The sequence below is a fragment of the Ranitomeya variabilis genome, chromosome 4, assembly GCF_051348905.1.
Source record: "Ranitomeya variabilis isolate aRanVar5 chromosome 4, aRanVar5.hap1, whole genome shotgun sequence".
NCBI lineage: Eukaryota > Metazoa > Chordata > Amphibia > Anura > Dendrobatidae > Ranitomeya > Ranitomeya variabilis.
The window spans coordinates 655,090,098-655,109,576 of NC_135235.1; the positions used below are offsets into that span (position 1 = coordinate 655,090,098).

Sequence of the window (19,479 nt, forward strand, 5' to 3'; positions counted from 1 at the left end):
TGGGATTAGGAATTGGATTCCTTTTTACTAAAGATCCATTTACTCTAGTTTCACAGTAATTTTCCAGTATAAACAGGTTCCTTATCACCTGCTCGTTCATTTGGTGACCTATTGTGCTTCACAAAAGATCATAATTTTCGGCAGCACATCATTTTGTGTAAACAGGACTTTCGCGCAACTGAGAAATGTGGCAACCTAGGCGCAATGAACGAGCTATTATAGATCATATAACAAGCATGATTAAGTGCAGTTTGCCTGTGTAAATATAATCTATTAAACAACCCCAATATCCATAAATATGAGCCAATGCCATTTTGCTGAAGCCCACCCCAAGCCTCCACTCTTCCTCCTCCCATCACAGGCCCGCAGCATTGCCACACTCCTGCCGCCGGATTCCTGCAGTAGCAACCCTGCTCCTGCCTCCAGTGACAATGGTCCACTGCCACCGTCATCCTCTCTCCCCGGTAATCTACATTTGGACTATAAGATGCACCCCAATTTCCTCCCAAATTTGGAGGATAAAAAGTGCATCTTATAGCCTGAAAAATATGATACGTATTATGCTTGTGACGAGACACTGTGGGGGTCAGTGGGCACCCAGGTCCGCTAGCTGGAACCGCTTGGACAAGGGTTAACATGGGCACAACGCTACTCAGACAACACAGGGTGAGGGTAAAACAGAGTGGCAATACTTTATTGAACCACAAAACAGGCAGATAACATGTAGAACAGTCCCAGCAAAATATCCCAAGATGATGCACATTACAGAGTCTCACCCTTCCGCTGACTCGCCGGGATAATGGCAGCTGTTACTTCACAGCTTCCAGGGTCAACTACCCCATCTGTGGCATGCACACATAGAGGAGGTAATGACAAGTGTAGGAAAATGACAGTCCATTCAGATACAAGGGCCAGTTGACCGGAGGGTCACAACCTGGCTTCATCTTCCAGGGTCGATTACCCTACCTGAGGAACGCACACAGAGAGGAGGTAACAACAAGCTTAGGAAGATGACAGTCCATTGAAGCACAAGGCCTGTTGACTGGAGGGTCACAACCTGGCTTCTCCAAACATCTTCATGGAGCCAGGCGACCGGCGGGTCCCAATCCTGGCTTTCTCCAAACATATCCATGGTTTAGCAATGGTCAATGGAGCAGATTTGTATTCTCTTAACAGGGGCTGAGGTCCCCTAGGTTGTTTCCTGCAGGATGATAGATCCGTGTCCCTCATGATGGGGCCATGGTGTGTTGGCTGCTGGCCTGTCTCTGGTCGTTTGGATGTATGGATGTCTTGGCAGAATTTCTGTCTGTCTATCCCTCCCTGTTTCTGCATAGAGGCATGTGACCTATTTTTGTACTTAGCAAGTGTCCTTCAGTATTTACATAAAGGGTAAAAATGAAGATGAGATCAAGCAGCATTACTTGAATATTTAATCTATTTGCATAGTTTTACTCCTCTGTTTTTTAAATCAACAAACTATCTGGTCTATACAATGCATAATTAACATATCGGTATACATCACTAGTCATCAAGAGCACAACATGTTATATCAAATATCAGCTTACAAGTCAATATTACAGGATTACACAAGTAAAAGTCTGTTTTCTTGACCAACCAGAGATTAAGACTAAGGCCGGGGTCACACTTAATTGTTATGGTTCTGGTGGTTAGGAACACATGAACTGACCTGATAGGTAAACCAAAAGTAAGGACAAGCTCTGGGAATGTGGGAACTATACTGACCGCAATCCTGATCCTATCAAAACACACTATAGGCAGCCGTGGAGCGTACCTGACTTGGCCTAGACGCCTCTTCACAGCCTGAGAAACTAGCTACCCCTAGAGAGAAACAAAGCCTCACTTGCCTCAGAGAAATTTCCCCCAAAGTGTAGACAGCCCCCACAAACAATAACGGTGAGTTAAGGGGAAAACACAAACATAGAAATGAAAACAGGTTTTAGCAAATGAGGCCCGCTAATAACTAAATAGTCAGAAGATAGCAAGGAATCTGTGCGGTCAGTATAAAATACTACAAAATTATCCACGCAGAGAATACAAAAAGACCCCCACACCGACTCACGATGTGAGGGGCGCAACTCTGCACCCAGAGCTTTCCAGCTAGCAATAAAACAGCATATAAGCAAGCTGGACTGAACTCATAATATACTGAGAAACATTTTAAAAAATCAATGAGCAAAAATGGACTAGCATGAACTTAGCTTCTCCACGAGGAGACAGGTCACAAGGGAAGTCCAAGAGAGATCTGAACCAGTACTGAATACAACGACAGCAGGCAACAAGAAAAGGTCCAGATGGAGTTAAATAGGCAGCAAGCCTAGCAGGAAACGAGGCAGCTGGAGTCCAGCTACAGACCAGCCGTAACACTCAAAGCCACCAGAGGGAGCCCATGAACAGAACTCACAAAGTACCACTCATGACCACAGGAGGGAGCCCGAGAACGGAATTCACAACAGTACCCCACCTTGCGGAGGGGTCACCGAATGCTCACCAGAGCCCCCAGGCCGATCAGGATGAGCCAAATGAAAGGCACGAACCAAATCGGCAGCATGGACATCAGAGGCAACAACCCAGGAATTATCCTCCTGACCATAGCCCTTCCATTTAACCAAGTACTGAAGCTTCCGTCTCGAAATACGAGAATCCAAGATCTTCTCCACCACATACTCCAATTCTCCCTCGACCAACACCGGAGCAGGAGGATCAACAGAAGGAACCACAGGCACCACATACCTCCGCAACAATGACCTATGGAACACATTATGAATGGCAAAAGATGCTGGGAGGTCCAAACGAAATGACACAGGATTGAGGATTTCTGAAATCTTATAAGGACCGATGAAACGAGGTTTGAACTTAGGAGAGGAAACCTTCATAGGAACATAACGAGATGACAACCATACCAAATCCCCCACACGAAGTCGGGGGCCCACACAGCGACGGCGATTAGCAAAGCGCTGAGCCTTCTCCCGTGACAACGTCAAATTGTCCACTACGTAGTTCCAAATCTGCTGCAACCTATCCACCACAGAATCCACCCCAGGACAGTCAGAAGGCTCAACCTGACCCGAGGAAAAACGAGGATGAAAACCAGAATTACAAAAAAAAGGCGAAACCAAAGTAGCAGAACTAGCCCGATTATTGAGGGCGAACTCAGCCAATGGCAAAAAAGTCAACCAATCATCCTGATCAGCAGAAACAAAACATCTCAGATAAGTTTCCAAGGTCTGATTAGTTTGTTCGGTTTGGCCATTCGTCTGAGGATGGAAGGCCGAAGAAAAAGACAAATCAATGCCCATCTTAGCACAAAAGGACCACCAAAATCTGGACACAAACTGGGACCCTCTGTCAGACACAATGTTCTCCGGAATACCATGCAAACGAACCACATTCTGAAAAAACAGCGGAACCAAATCAGAGGAGGAGGGTAACTTAGGCAAGGGCACCAAATGGACCATTTTAGAAAAACGACCACAAACCACCCAGATGACAGACATCCTCTGAGAAACTGGAAGATCCGAAATAAAATCCATGGAAATATGCATCCAAGGCCTCTTCGGGACAGGCAAAGGCAAAAGCAATCCACTGGCACGAGAACAGCAAGGCTTGGCCCGAGCACAAATCCCACAGGACTGCACAAAGGAACGCACATCCCGCGACAAAGAAGGCCACCAAAAGGACCTAGCCACCAAATCCCTGGTACCAAAAATCCCAGGATGACCTGCTAACACCGAAGAATGAACCTCGGAAATAACTCTACTGGTCCATCTATCTGGGACAAACAGTCTCTCCGGTGGACAACGGTCAGGCCTATCGGCCTGAAACTCCTGCAACACCCGCCACAAATCAGGGGAGATGGCAGACAAGATCACCCCCTCTCTGAGGATACCAGCCGGTTCAGAAACTCCCGGAGAGTCAGGCACAAAACTCCTAGAAAGGGCATCAGCCTTCACATTCTTTGAGTCCGGAAGGTACAAAACCACGAAATCAAAACGGGAGAAAAACAGCGACCATCGAGCTTGTCTAGGATTTAACCGCTTGGCAGACTCAAGATAAATCAAATTCTTGTGATCTGTCAAGACCACCACGCGATGCTTGGCTCCCTCAAGCCAATGTCGCCACTCCTCGAATGCCCACTTCATTGCCAACAACTCCCGATTACCAACATCATAATTCCGCTCGGCAGGCGAAAACTTTCTAGAAAATAAAGCACATGGTCTCATCACCGAGCCATCAGAGCTTCTCTGTGACAAGACAGCCCCTGCTCCAATCTCAGAAGCATCAACCTCGACCTGAAAGGGAAGAGAGACATCAGGCTGACGCAAGACAGGAGCCGAAGAAAACCGACGCTTCAGCTCCTGAAAGGCCTCAACGGCCGCAGAGGACCAATTCGTCACATCAGCACCCTTTCTAGTCAAATCCGTCAAAGGCTTAACCACACTAGAAAAATTAGTGATGAAGCGACGGTAAAAATTAGCAAAGCCCAAGAACTTCTGAAGACTCTTCACCGATGTAGGTTGAGTCCAGTCATAGATGGCCTGGACTTTAACTGGATCCATCTCGATAGTAGAAGGGGAAAAAATAAAGCCCAAAAAGGAAACCTTCTGGACTCCAAAGAGACATTTAGAGCCCTTCACAAACAAGGCATTGGCACGCAGGACCTGAAACACCATCCTGACCTGCTTCACATGAGACTCCCAATCATCAGAAAAGACCAAAATATCATCAAGGTACACAATCATAAATCTATCCAGATACTCTCGGAAGATGTCGTGCATGAAGGACTGAAACACGGAAGGGGCATTAGAAAGCCCAAAAGGCATCACCAAGTACTCAAAATGACCTTCGGGCGTATTAAATGCTGTTTTCCATTCATCGCCCTGCTTTATACGCACAAGATTATAAGCTCCTCGAAGATCTATCTTGGTGAACCAACTAGCCCCCCTAATCCGAGCAAACAGATCGGACAGCAGAGGCAAAGGGTACTGAAATTTGACCGTGATTTTATTTAGAAGGCGATAATCTATACAGGGTCTCAGAGAACCATCCTTCTTGGCCACAAAAAAGAACCCTGCACCCAAAGGTGACGATGACGGACGAATATGCCCCTTCTCCAAAGACTCCTTTATATAACTCCGCATAGCGGTATGTTCTGGTACAGACAAATTAAAAAGTCGACCCTTAGGGAACTTACTACCAGGAATCAAATTTATAGCACAATCACAATCCCTATGAGGAGGTAGGGCACTGGATTTGGGCTCATCAAATACATCCTGGTAATCCGACAAAAATTCAGGGACTTCAGAAGGAGTAGAAGAAACAATTGACACCAAAGGAACATCGCCATGTACCCCTTGACAACCCCAACTTGACACAGACATTGCTTTCCAATCCAGGACTGGATTATGAACCTGCAGCCATGGCAGACCCAACACGACAACATCATGCAGATTATGTAACACCAGAAAGCGAATAACCTCCTGATGTGCAGGAGTCATGCACATAGTCACTTGAGTCCAGTGCTGAGGCTTATTCTTGGCCAATGGCGTAGCATCAATTCCCTTTAGTGGAATAGGGAATTGCAATGGCTCCAAGATAAAACCACAGCGCCTGGCAAATGACAAATCCATCAAATTCAGGGCAGCGCCTGAATCCACAAAAGCCATAACAGAGTAGGATGACAGAGAGCAAATCAAAGTAACAGACAAAATGAATTTAGGCTGTACAGTACCAATGGTGACAGACTTAGCGAACCTTTTTGTGCGCTTAGAACAATCAGAGATAACATGAGTGGAGTCACCACAGTAAAAGCACAACCCATTCTGACGTCTGTGATTTTGCCATTCAATTCTGGTCAGAATCCTGTCACATTGCATAGACTCAGGCTTCTGTTCAGAAAACACCGCCAGATGGTGCACAGGTTTGCGCTCCCACAAACGCCGATCAATCTGAATGGCCAAAGACATTGACTCATTCAGACCCGCAGGCGTGGGGAACCCCACCATAACATCCTTAAGGGCTTCAGAAAGACCCTTTCTGAAAATCGCTGCCAGGGCACACTCATTCCATTGAGTGAGCACAGACCACTTCCTAAACTTCTGACAGTAAACCTCTGCTTCATCCTGACCCTGAGAGAGAGCCAGCAAAATCTTTTCTGCCTGGTCAACTAGATTAGGTTCCTCATAAAGCAATCCAAGCGCCAGAAAAAACGCATCCACATTTAGCAATGCAGGATCTCCTGGCGTCAGGGAGAATGCCCAATCTTGAGGGTCACCACGTAACAAAGAAATAATAATTTTAACTTGCTGAGCAGGATCACCAGAGGAACGAGGTCTCAGAGAAAGAAACAATTTGCAATTATTTTTGAAATTCAAAAACCTAGATCTATCTCCAGAGAACAGCTCAGGAATTGGTATTTTAGGTTCTGACATAGGACTGTGAACCACATAATCCTGAATGCTTTGTATCCTTGTAGCGAGCTGATCCACACAAGAGGACAGACCTTGAATGTCCATATCTGCAGCTGAGTCCTGAACCACCCAGAGACTAAGGGGAGGAGAGAGGCTAAACACACTGCAGAGGAAAAAAAACAACCTCAGAGCTTCTCTTATCCCTCTTTTGCGATGCATTAATACTTTACGGGCCTGCTGTACTGTTATGGTTCTGGTGGTTAGGAACACATGAACTGACCTGATAGGTAAACCAAAAGTAAGGACAAGCTCTGGGAATGTGGGAACTATACTGACCGCAATCCTGATCCTTCAAAACACACTATAGGCAGCCGTGGAGCGTACCTGACTCGGCCTAGACGCCTCTTCACAGCCTGAGAAACTAGCTACCCCTAGAGAGAAACAAAGCCTCACTTGCCTCAGAGAAATTTCCCCCAAAGTGTAGACAGCCCCCACAAATAATAACGGTGAGTTAAGGGGAAAACACAAACATAGAAATGAAAACAGGTTTTAGCAAATGAGGCCCGCTAATAACTAAATAGTCAGAAGATAGCAAGGAATCTGTGCGGTCAGTATAAAATACTACAAAATTATCCAGACAGAGAATACAAAAAGACCCCCACACCGACTCACGATGTGAGGGGCGCAACTCTGCACCCAGAGCTTTCCAGCTAGCAATAAAACAGCATATAAGCAAGCTGGACTGAACTCATAATATACTGAGAAACATTTTCAAAAATCAATGAGCAAAAATGGACTAGCATGAACTTAGCTTCTCCACGAGGAGACAGGTCACAAGGGAAGTCCCAGAGAGATCTGAACCAGTACTGAATACAACGACAGCAGGCAACAAGTAAAGGTCCAGATGGAGTTAAATAGGCAGCAAGCCTAGCAGGAAACGAGGCAGCTGGAGTCCAGCTACAGACCAGCCATAACACTCAAAGCCACCAGAGGGAGCCCATGAACAGAACTCACAAAGTACCACTCATGACCACAGGAGGGAGCCCGAGAACGGAATTCACAACACTTAATGTATTGAAAATCTATCCGAGTCTCCCTGCTGAGAGTTGCACAAGTGTTTGTCATCCGTGTGTGATGCATTTGCAATGCGATAATGCAATTTTCTCGCACCTATTTATCCGTATGACTTCAGTATGACATGTGTATGGCTTTACATTTCTCACTGCTTTTTACCTTTGAATTTAATGGCTCAATGGGCTGAAATGAGGAAAATATGTGCGTATTTCTCGCAAGTCACACTGATGGTCCGTGTGGTGTCCGATTTTTTCTCGCACACATAGACTTGCGAGATGGAAGCTGCCCCATAGATTAAAGGGCCACTGTCACCCCCTCCAGCCGTTATAAACTAAAAGAGCCACCTTGTGCAGCAGTAATGCTGCAGTCTAACAAGGTGGCTCTTTTAGTTTTTGATTCAGTTAATCCCTCAATAAAGCGTTTTAAAGTTTGCCACAAAAACCTGATAATGTACCTGGAGGCGGTCCGAAGCCTCCTCTATGAATCTCCCAACTGCCGTCACTCTTCTCTTCAGGGGCGATGGTCGCCGCCCCCTGAGCGCTGTTTCTTCTTAAATCCGGCGCCTGCGCTGTGCGTGCCTGCCTGGGGCAGGCGCAGTCTTCATTGTCAAGTCACAGCTCAGATGCAGGGTGCCTGACTGCGCCTGTGCGGGCAGTGCGGCCACCCTGTTGCTGAATCCCCGCCCCGCACTGTGTTATTCATTATGCACAGTGCGGGGCGGGGATTCAGCAACAGGGTGGCCGCACTGCCCGCACAGGCGCAGTCAGGCACCCTGCATCTGAGCTGTGACTTGACAATGAAGACTGCGCCTGCCCCAGGCAGGCACGCACAGTGCAGGCGCCGGATTTAAGAAGAAACAGCGCTCAGGGGGCGGCGACCATCGCCCCTGAAGAGAAGAGTGACGGCAGTTGGGAGATTCATAGAGGAGGCTTCGGACCGCCTCCAGGTACATTATTAGGTTTTTGTGGCAAACTTTAAAACGCTTTATTGAGGGATTAACTGAATCAAAAACTAAAAGAGCCACCTTGTTAGACTGCAGCATTACTGCTGCACAAGGTGGCTCTTTTAGTTTATAACGGCTGGAGGGGGTGACAGTGGCCCTTTAACAATTGTCAGAGTGCTATGCAATGTATTCTCTCATAACACTCGTCCGTATTCAGCACTATTGTGACCCTGGCCTTAAAGTCAAAAGTCAACATATAGATAAGTTTATTCTTCCGGGCTTGCTAAAATAGTCATCTGGTTAATTAAGATACAATGCTGTGTCTTCACAATTTGATTTTAAGAGATTTGTTAACAACTTTCTACTGTTTGTCATTTGTTATCACCCTTTTGCAGTTCCCTGAAAATTATTATGCAAATGCTATTTTTCTCTGATTTTCCTAAATGGATATCATCAAGTGTTAAAAAATAATCACTTTTCATTGGACAAACCTCCCAATGATAACAAGAATTTTGTTAAAACAGGAACAAAATGAAAATGCACTTTTCCAAATTACTCTGCAGAGTTTTCAAACATCTTATACAGGTGCATCTCACAAAATTAGAATATCATTAAAAAGTTAATTTGCTTCAGCTCTTCAATACAAAAAGTGAAACTCAAATATTAGATAGTCATTACAAATTGAGTGATGTATTTCAAGTGTTTATTTCTGTTAATGTTGATGATTATGGCTTACAGCCAATGAAAACCCAAAAGTCATTATCTTAGTAAATTACAATACTTTATGACAACAGCTTAAAAAACTGATTTTAACATCTGAAATGTTTGCCTACTGAAATGTATGTTCAGTAAATGCACTCAATACTTGGTCGGGGCTCCTTTTGCATCAATTACTGCATCAATGCGGCGTGGCATGGAGACAATCAGTCTGTGGCACTGCTGAGGTGTTATGGAAGCCCAGGTTGCTTTGATAGCAGTCTTCAGCTCATCTACATTGTTGGGTCTGGTGTCTCTCATCTTCCTCTTGACAATACCCCATAGATTCTCTATGGGGTTAAGGTCAGACGAGTTTGCTGGCTAATCAAGCACAGTGATTCTGTTGTTTTAAAACCAGGTATTGGTACTTTTGGCAGTGTGGCCAAGTCCTGCTGGAGAATTAAATTTCCATCTCCAAAAAGCTTTTTAGCAGAGGGAAACATGAAGTGTTCTAAAATTTCCCGGTAGACGGCTGTGTTGAATTTGGTCTTGATAAAACACAGTGTACCTATGCCAGCAGATGACATAGCTTCCCAAACCATCACTGATTGTTCAGCCTTCACGCTTTCAAGCCTTCATCCAAGCAGCTTGGATTGTCTGTCTCTCCACTCTTCCTCCAGACTCTGGGACCTTGATTTCCATGGTCTAGTAGTGTGAAGTATCCACAATCGATGATGGTTTTGGGAGCTATGTCATATGCTGGTGTAGGTCCACTGTGTTTTATGCGCTATTTTTTATTATGCACCATTCCTGGAATGGCTGAGAGCTGATATTTTTTGCCTGGGCGGTTCCAATATCCATGGCCCCTTCCCAGGCTATCAATATCAGCCCGCAGCTGTCTGCCTAGCCTTTGCTTGTTCGATTTTATAGGGGAACCCCATGTCAATTTTTTTCTGGGGTTCCCCTGTAAACTAGCCAGTAGAGACTAAGCAAACAGCTGTGAGCTGATATTAATAGCCTGGGAACCTTTATAGCTATTTAACATAGTAACATAGTTAGCAAGGCAGAAAAAATACATTTGTACATCCAGTTCAGCCTATATTCTGCCAGAATAAATCCCCAGATCTACGTCCTTCTAAAGAACCTAATAAATAGTAACATAGTTAGCAAGGCCGAAAAAAATACATTTGTCCATCCAGTTCAGTTTGGCTCCTTCCCACAATATTAACATCGGCCTCCGGCTTCCCTGCGGAGACGGCATGCGGTGCGTCTCTCCAGACCAGAGCATGTCTATTTATCTTGGAGAGATGCTCAGCCTCCACAAGATAAATATCACTAGTCCAATGTATTGGATGCAGTGATTTTGCACAGTTCAATGAACACATGCGGAATCACCTGCGCTCAAATGCCGGCAGCGCTTTGGACGGAGCGGACATATGCTGTGTCCAAAGCGCTGCCGACTACTGACCGTGAGAACATACCCCTAATGCTTCTACATAGGCTGGTGTGTGTGTCTTTATTTAATATTAATGATGGGCATCTGGCTGAAGAGGTTGAACAAGGAAATTACATCACAATTCTTTTTTTTTTTTAATAATATGTCTTTATTTAGCTCTATGGATTTACAAAAAAAGCATGAAAATCCGCATCAAATCCACATAAAAAACTAGCGGATTTTCAACTGCTTTTTCTGAGAAGAGAGGCAGAAACTGTGCAGAATTTTACACAAGCAAAACCACAATGTGCGCACATAGCCTAAGGCTATGTGCGCAAGTTGCGGATTTTGTTGCGGATCTGCAGCGTTTTTTCCAGTGGAATTGCACCAAATCCCTAAAGGGTAGCTAAAGCAATGTTAATCAATGGGAATCCAGAATTGGTGTGCACATGCTGCAGAAAATTCCGCACTGATTCAGAGTGTTTTATTTTCCGCAGCATGTCAATTCATTCTGCGGATCTGCAGCATTTCTGCACCCATTGACTTACATTGAGTCAGTCAAATCCGCAGCTAAACCGCAGGTGTAAAAAGGTTTGCGGATTTGTGTGCCAAAAACGCTGCAGAAAGGAAGGAGAAAGAGTGTGAGCGGGGAATATGTGCGGGTCTGTCTGCGGGTGTCTGTGTGTGTAGCCAGGCAACATCTGATGGGACTACTACTCCCATCCGTCTATGTCTGCTGTCACATATAAGAGTGACAGCATGAGCCAATGATGGGACAGTAGTCCCATCATCCGGCGACTGTGTTCAATTGTAAAACAAAAAAAGCACATTCATACTCACCAAACACCTAATCCCGACACCCGCGTCTCCTGTAACAAAAATAAAACAAGCCAAAATATCCTACCTGTCCACCGTAGTCCATTTAATAACGAGTGTCCCACGACGATCTCACATGTAGAACAGTTAATTCGGGAGATGTGACCGCTCTACCCAGCCTCCACCGATACACTGACAGGAGCTAATCCTCCCGAAGTGTATCACTGCACCACTGTGAGAGTTTACCGGAGTTCGTGCAGTCACTTGTGGCACCACTGCATGAGAAAATTCTCATGCAGCAGTGCCATAAAGTGAGAGCATGAACTCCGGTGAACTCTCAGTGATGCACTGCAGGAGCGATTAGCTCCTGTCAGTGTATCACCGAAGGCCGAGTAGAGCGGTCACATCTCCCGATGTGACTGTTCTACACCTGAGATCGCCGTGGGACACTCAGTAAATGGACTATGGTGGACAGGGAGTATTTGTGTTGCTTTATTATTTTATTTTTGTTGCAGGAGACCGAGGGATTCGGGGATTAGGCAATGCAGTAAGTATGGTAAATTAAGATTAATAAAGGAGTCTGTGTGATTATTTAAATTAAAGGCCTTATAACTATAGGATTAGTAATGGATAGGTGTCTTATTGACGCTTCTCCATTATTATTCCGTGGGCTTGATGTCACTGGATAATACAAAGGTGACATCAACCCCACAAATATTACCCCACTTGCTACCGCTACAGGGCAAGTGGGAAGAGCGAGGCTAAATGCCAGAATTGGTGCATCTATAAGATGCACCATTTCTGGGGTGGCTGAGAGCTGATGTTTTTAGCTTGGGGGGTGCCAATATACATGGCCTTTTCCCAGGCTATTAATATCAGCCTGCAGCTGTCTGCCTAGTTTTTACTGATTCGATTTTATAGGGGGACCCCATGTCAATTTTTTTCTGGGGTTCCCCTGTAAACTAGCTAGTAATGGCTAAGCAAACATCTGTGAGCTGATATTAATAGCCTGGGTACCTTTATGGCTATTAGCTCCTTCCCAGAATATTAACATCAGCCATCGGCTTTCCCTCTGCTGGTTATGAAAATTACTCGGGAGCCCATGCAATTTAGTTTTTAAAAAAAAATTAACATATTGCATTTCATGCAGATTTATGAGGGTATCTTCCCACAGTCAGTAAACGCTGAGGTTTGGACACTGCGTATATCTGCAGTGTTCAACCCACAGCGGCCAGATGTTACAGCATATTGGATGGGATTTCAAGAAATCCCATGTCCACTATGCGTGCATCGGCGCCCGCGGTTTCCCTGCGGAGACGGACATGCAGTGCGTCTTTCCATACCGCAGCATGTCTATTTATCTCCTCAAGATAAATATCACCCAATCCAAAGTAATGGGCATGGTGATTCTGCATGGTTCAATGAACACATGCGGATTCACCTGCATTCAAAAGCCAGCCTCTCTTTGGAGACAGCGGACATGTGCTGCTTCCAAAGCGCTGCCAATTACTGACCGTGGGGACGTAGCCTAATAACAGTTTCTGTTTTGTTACAGCATATGTAGGTTAATTATGTTAATGCTCCTACATAGGTTGGTGACTGTGTGTGTCTTTATTTAATTGTGTGTGTGTCTCTATTTAATTGTGTGTGTTTCTCTTTATTTAATTGTGTGTGTTTGCATGTGTCTCTTTATTTAATTGTGTGTGTGTGTGTCTTTGTTTAATATTAATGAGGGTATCTGGCTGAAGAGGTTGAACAAGGAAATTACATCACAATTCTTTTTTTTTGTTAAATAATATATCTTTATTTAGCTTACAAAAATGCATACAAATCCGCATGAAAAATCCGCAAGAAAATCTGCATAAAAAATGCATAACAACTGGGCGGAATTTCAGCCATCATTTTCTGCCAAGAGAGGCAGAATCCGTGCAGAATTTTACAAAAGAAAATCTGCAATGTGCACATACCCTAAAGTTTCTCAATAGGGTTTAGGTCAGGGGAGGATGGTGGTCAGACTATGAGTTTTTCTCCTTTTATGCCCATAGCAGCCAATGACTCAGAGGTATTCTTTTCAGATTGAGATTGTTCCTTGTCAGTATGAATATGATTGTGCTATGGATTGCACGGTTCTTCTTTTTGTACCATGGAAGAAAGCGATCAGTGAGAAACTATATACGTTGCTGAACTCATTTTCACACCATCAGGGACCCTAAAAGGGCCTAACAACCCTCTCCCCATGATTATGGCTTAAAACATGACTCCATCACCTCCTTGCTGACGTCATAGCCTTGTTGGGACTTGGTGGCCATCTACTAACCATTTACTACTCCATCCATCTAGACCATCCAGGGTTGCATGGTACTCATGAGTAAAAAAAAAACTGTTTTAAAAGTAGTCTTCATGTATGTGTGGGCCCACTGCAACCGTTTCTGCTTGTGAGCACTGTTTAGTGGTGACTGAACCTTAAGGTTTGTGGGACTCCAGAGGCACCAGCAGCCTCAAATACCTGTTTGCTGCTTTGTAATGGTATTGTAGCAGCTGTGCTCTTAATCCGATTAATTTGTCTGCCAGAAACCTTTCTCTTTATGCCTTTATCTGCACAAACCCGTCTGTGCCCAATGTCAGCCACAAGTCTCTTCACAGCATTATGATAAGGCTTAACTTTTCATGAAATATCTAATGTTTTCATACCTCGTCCAAGGCATTGCGCTTATTTGAAGCTTTTCGGCAGCAGAGAGATTAGTTTTTCCCCCTATTTTCCACCTTCACTGGAATGATAACAGCCCCAGAGTTATAAACATCAGGCATTTTGTTGCTGGATCTATAGAGAGACAGAAGAACCTTCTGAACCAGTCACTGTAGTTTATCAGGTCATGTTGATGCTAAGGAGCTGATGATACCCTTGTTTATACAGTATTTTTCAGCTATGAGTGCTACATACATAAATGAGGACTATTTCTGTGAGTTATGCACCTATGACTTGGTTGTTCTTAGTTTGGGGTATAAGGAGGGGCTTACAAAAACAGGTGTGAGTTATATCATAGCAAATGTTTTTTTCTGGACTGTGTTACAGGCTTACATGGTTAGGTGCATTCTATAAGCTGTAAGTCAGAGTGAGCAACATGGACCGAAACCAATGGCACAGTGGGAAAGGCTTGCCGGATGGCACATGAATCACAGAGAACCAGGACAGCAGGGTGTGCAGGATGGCAGATAGACAAGCCAAGCAGGAACCACCAGAAGACACAAAGCCAAGAGAATGGATATATACCCAAACTGAAAAAGTGTAGTCAGTGCAGGATTTACAGCAAATGAAAAGTTAATGACAGAATTTCGGACTATCAAAAGGCAGATGATCAGTTGCAGAGATGTAGACAATTAGCAAACAAACTACAGGAAGAAGTGATGAAACAGGGAAACTGGATATTTGTTTGAAGAAAACATTACAGTTTGTCACAGAAGAGTTGTAGTGTGATTTCTGCGCTGCTGTTAAAAGTCCAGTCATACAATTTTGGAATAAAGATGATGGTTTATTTACTCAATGCGTTTCTAAGTCACTGGGACTTCTTCTTCAGGAGTTCCTTCTCCTGAAGAAGTCCTAGTGACTTCAAAGCACGTTGAGTAAATAAACCATCATCTTTATTCCAAAATTGTATGACCGGATTTTTAACAGCAGCGCAGATATCATCCACAAATTTTTTCCAGTTCAATATCATGACTTGGTCACCGGTTTGACCACTGGAGCTGCAGCAGCTGTCAACTCTGACGAGTTTCCATGTGCTAGTGTAAAGATATATCAGGTGAGTGCAATCTGATTTTACACTATTTCCTATCCATCGGATAAGACCCTATTTGTGCTGCTTTCTCCTATAGTATTCCTTATTATAGAAAGTAAATGCAGACAGATGATAAACAAGCAGCAATATAATGAAGATAAGAATAGCTTGAAATGGAAACTCACCGGAAAGAAAATAGCCAAAGTGCTGCCTTTGAATGTTAATCATTTCTTGGGGTCGGGATATAGCGTAATTTCTTACAATAAATTCTCTTTCCTTTAGTCCGAAGCAGCAGCACCAATGGGGATGTTATCTTCAGGGAACAAAGGACATATGATAGCAATTAGTTTAAGTTGTCTTACATCTATATACAGCTCTGGCAAAAATTAAGAGACCACTGCAAAATGTTCAGTTTGTCTGATTTTTCTGTTTCTAGGTATATTTTTGAGTAAAATGTAAATTGTTCATTTCAGACCTCAGATAAAGCAAAGAAAACAAGTTCATAATCATTTAGAAACAACAATACTAATGTTTTAACTCAGTAACTCAGGAAGAGTTCAGAAATCAATATTTTGTGGAATAACCATGATTTTTAATCACAGCTTTCTTGCGTCTTGGCATGCTTTCCACCAGTCTTTCACACTGCTTCTGGCGCAAAAATGTAAGCAGTTCTTTTTTGTTTGATGGCTTCTGACTATCCATCATCCTCTTGATTACATTCCAGAGGTTTTCAATGGGGTTCAGGTCTGGAGATTGGGCTGCCCATGAGAGTGTTTTGATGTGGTGGTCTCTTAATTTTTGCCAGAGCTGTATAACTACTAGTTCCTCACCTTACCTCGTGTTGTTATCACATATATTCAGACACAGAAAAATTGAGGGAAAAACACAACTTTATTGGTAGGGAAAGATCGTGCTGCTGCTTCAGACTAAAGGAAAGAGAACTTAAGGTAAGAAATTAAGCTTTCCTTGTCATTCTACATCAGCAGTGCCAATGGAGATATAGCAATTAACCATCTTTTTTGTGGGTATTCTTAACTGCAGACAGTAGAAGTTTTGTGCCAAAGGCTGACTCCCCAGAACCTTGGATGTCCATCTTATGATATTTCATGATGGTTAGGCCCAAACTCCAAGGGGCTGTCTTGCATATCTACTCAATAGGTATGCAGTTTCTTTCTGCCCATGATATGGACATGGCCCTAGTTGAGTGGGCTTTCATAATCTAAGGAGTTTGATGGCCTGCTTGCTTATAGCAAATAGTAATAGTCTGCCTCAGCCATCTGAATAAGGAGATTTTTGATACTTCCTGACCCCTGTTTTTCTTTGAGAATGAAATGAAGAGATGTTCTTACTTCCTGTGCTGTTTTGTATGACTCACATATGCTTTTAGAGCCCTGACAACATCTAGGGAATGCAGGATTGTCTCTTCATCGGAAGAGGGATCTGGATAAAAAAGGGAGCTCTATCTGTTGGTTTATATTAGAAAATAATGCGCTTTAGGGATGTAAGAAGGTTCTGCTCTTATCAGGACTCGATCCTCTAGAAATATAAGATAAGACTCTTTGGAAGCCTGAGCCTGAATTTCACTCACTCTCCTTGCAGATGTAATTGTCACAAAGAAAGGTCTTGAGGGATAGCTACTTTATATCTGCCTTCTCCAGAGATTCAAAAGGAGCTATTCTGGGGTGCTCCAAGACAAGTCCCAGGTCCCATCTGGGAACTGGATCTGTGATAGTACGCCAAATTCTTTGGACTGCTTTCATAAACCTCTGGATAAGTGATTCCTGGAACAATTTTTCCCCAGTACTGTTGACAGGGCAGGTATCTGGACTTTGATCGTATTAAGCTTGAGACCTCTGTCAAAACATTCTTGCAGGAAGTTCAGGATGTTCTGGAAGGTAGAGGAATGAGATGACACTTGGTTCTTAATACACCAAGCCAAAAAAAAATTTCTACTTCTAAAATAGGTCTTGTTTTTGCTTGCACCTCTTGAATGGAGGACAGTATTGTCTATAGCCGCCAATTGCCCCCTTTGAGATGAGATGGGGCTATCAACATCCAAGCTAGAAGATGAAGGTGGTCCAGATGAGGACAACATCAGCTTTCTTGAGTCACCAGATGAGGGATGATAGGAAGTCTTCAATACATTCCCTTGCTCATAACTGTCAGAGGTATGAACCATGCCCTCTTGGGCCAATAATTATTGACAAACCAATAATTATCAATGAGGACTGCTCACTTTTGATCTTCTGCAGGACTCCAACCAGAACCTCCATGGTGATGATAGAGCGCCCAGTGCCCAAGGTCTGTTGCTCTTGTAGAGAGAGCAAAAGCTATCGACCAATGTTTTCTCTTGGATAGCCATCAAGTCAATCTGAGGATTCCACCATAATTCTATAATATGATGGAAAATGCTCTTATCCAAAGACCACTCCCCCAGAAGGGGTAGATCGCGACTTAGCCTGTCTGCTAAGACATTCCGGCTCTCCTTGATATGTACTGCTGTCAACCATTTCAATCTGGTCTCTGCCCAGCGCAATGCCACCTCCAGTGAGAGTGGTATGGATTTTGTGCCACACTGGTTGTTTATATAGGATACTGTCTTCTGATTGTTGGACCCGTTTCTAACGACTTCCCTTTGGATGCTTGGGTAGAAGTTAGAGTTTTTTTAATTGCTCTCATCTCTCTGAGGTTGGCGACAGGTGTCTCTCTCTCGGAGACCATGTCACACTCACACTCTCGCCCTTCATGTGGGCACTCCACCCTGTTGAAGATGCAATGAGTGCAAGGGAAGCAAAGGGTCTGCTGTTCTTTAAATTATATATGTGAAACCTCTGGCACTCAAAAACGACTTTCTTTGCTTAGAATAAATGGATTTATTCACTACCGGTCATATTTAAACAGACAATCTCCAACGTTTCGGCTTTTTAAGCCTTTTTCAAGGAAGTCTAAGATAAACAATAAACAATCATTTAACAAACAATATAACATACAAAGTAATTTGTCTCATTATCTGTATATATCAAATGTCATATAATTCCATATGGTAGTGAAGAATCCTGGAGGGTACATTAGTTATTTTGACAGATTGGGTAATACTTACGCTAGTCTTTCCCCTTTTACCTCTTCTGCGCATGCGCTAGCTTTCGTTTTCTGCCCCTCTCCACACACAGCGCTGTGCTGTGACTGGAAGTGACGTACCGGCCCGTATCTGCGCATGCGCTAGCTTTCGTTTTCTGTCCCTCTCCAGACACAGCGCTGGGCTGTGACTGGAAGTGACGTATCGGCCCGTACAGCATTTATACCCACTTTACGGCATTACTCATCACTACAGGCCAGCACACATACCGGTCTCCTGAGGACGCACATGGTTTGAGGTATTTACATTCTGGGGTCCTTGTTTTACATATTTACTATATCCATCTCCTGTTAGAGCTACTCCTTTTGTTTCTTATAGCAGGTTGGCTGATTCCCCTTAAGTTTCTTACAGATTGTGTCAGGATCCAGGTATCGTTTGGACTTGATTTATAGTGTATTCCTGGTTTCTCTCATTTAATAGAGCCATTAATGGCTGCACTTGTCTCCCCTTTTTTTCCCTTTTCCTTTCACTTTGGTTTCCTGAAGCCTCTACCTGGGTCATATGCTATATGGTTTATTTACGTTATTTTATCTTCCTTACTATAATGGCAGGTATATTGGTTCACTAATTTTCGGTGACTTTTTCTCCAGGATTCTTCACTACCATATGGAATTATATGACATTTGATATATACAGATAATGAGACAAATTACTTTGTATGTTATATTGTTTGTTAAATGATTGTTTATTGTTTATCTTAGACTTCCTTGAAAAAGGCTTAAAAAGCCGAAACGTTGGAGATTGTCTGTTTAAATATGACCGGTAGTGAATAAATCCATTTATTCTAAGCAAAGAAAGTCGTTTTTGAGTGCCAGAGGCTTCACATATATTTTATACTGTATTTTTTTCCTCTGAGCACCATCCGATAATATAGAAGAGTGCGCCCCTCTTGTTCTTGTTTATGTTCTTGAAATGATGCCACCATCTCAGGGAAGATCATGTGTCTCCGGAATGGAATGTCAACTTGTCCTGAGAATGCAAGTCTCAGTCCCATTTTTGAAGTATGTCTAGCTGTAAAGGGTGCATATGCCATCTGGCCCATAAGATTGATTCGCTAGCTGCTACTATCAGTCCAAATGTCATCATCATCATCTGTCCAAGGGACACAGGACAGAGTTGTCTCAATATTTCAACTGCTGCCTTTAGTACTCTGAGTCTTTGTAACGGAAGAGACA

The 19,479-nt window shown here is 43.6% G+C and overlaps 1 protein-coding gene across 1 annotated transcript in view; it reads left to right on the top strand.

Annotated features, from left to right (window-relative positions):
- The window catches only part of LOC143767458 (uncharacterized), a 158,723-nt gene that overhangs the window by 75,121 nt on the left and 64,123 nt on the right, over positions 1 to 19,479 (top strand). The gene's annotated exons all lie outside the window — the stretch shown is intronic.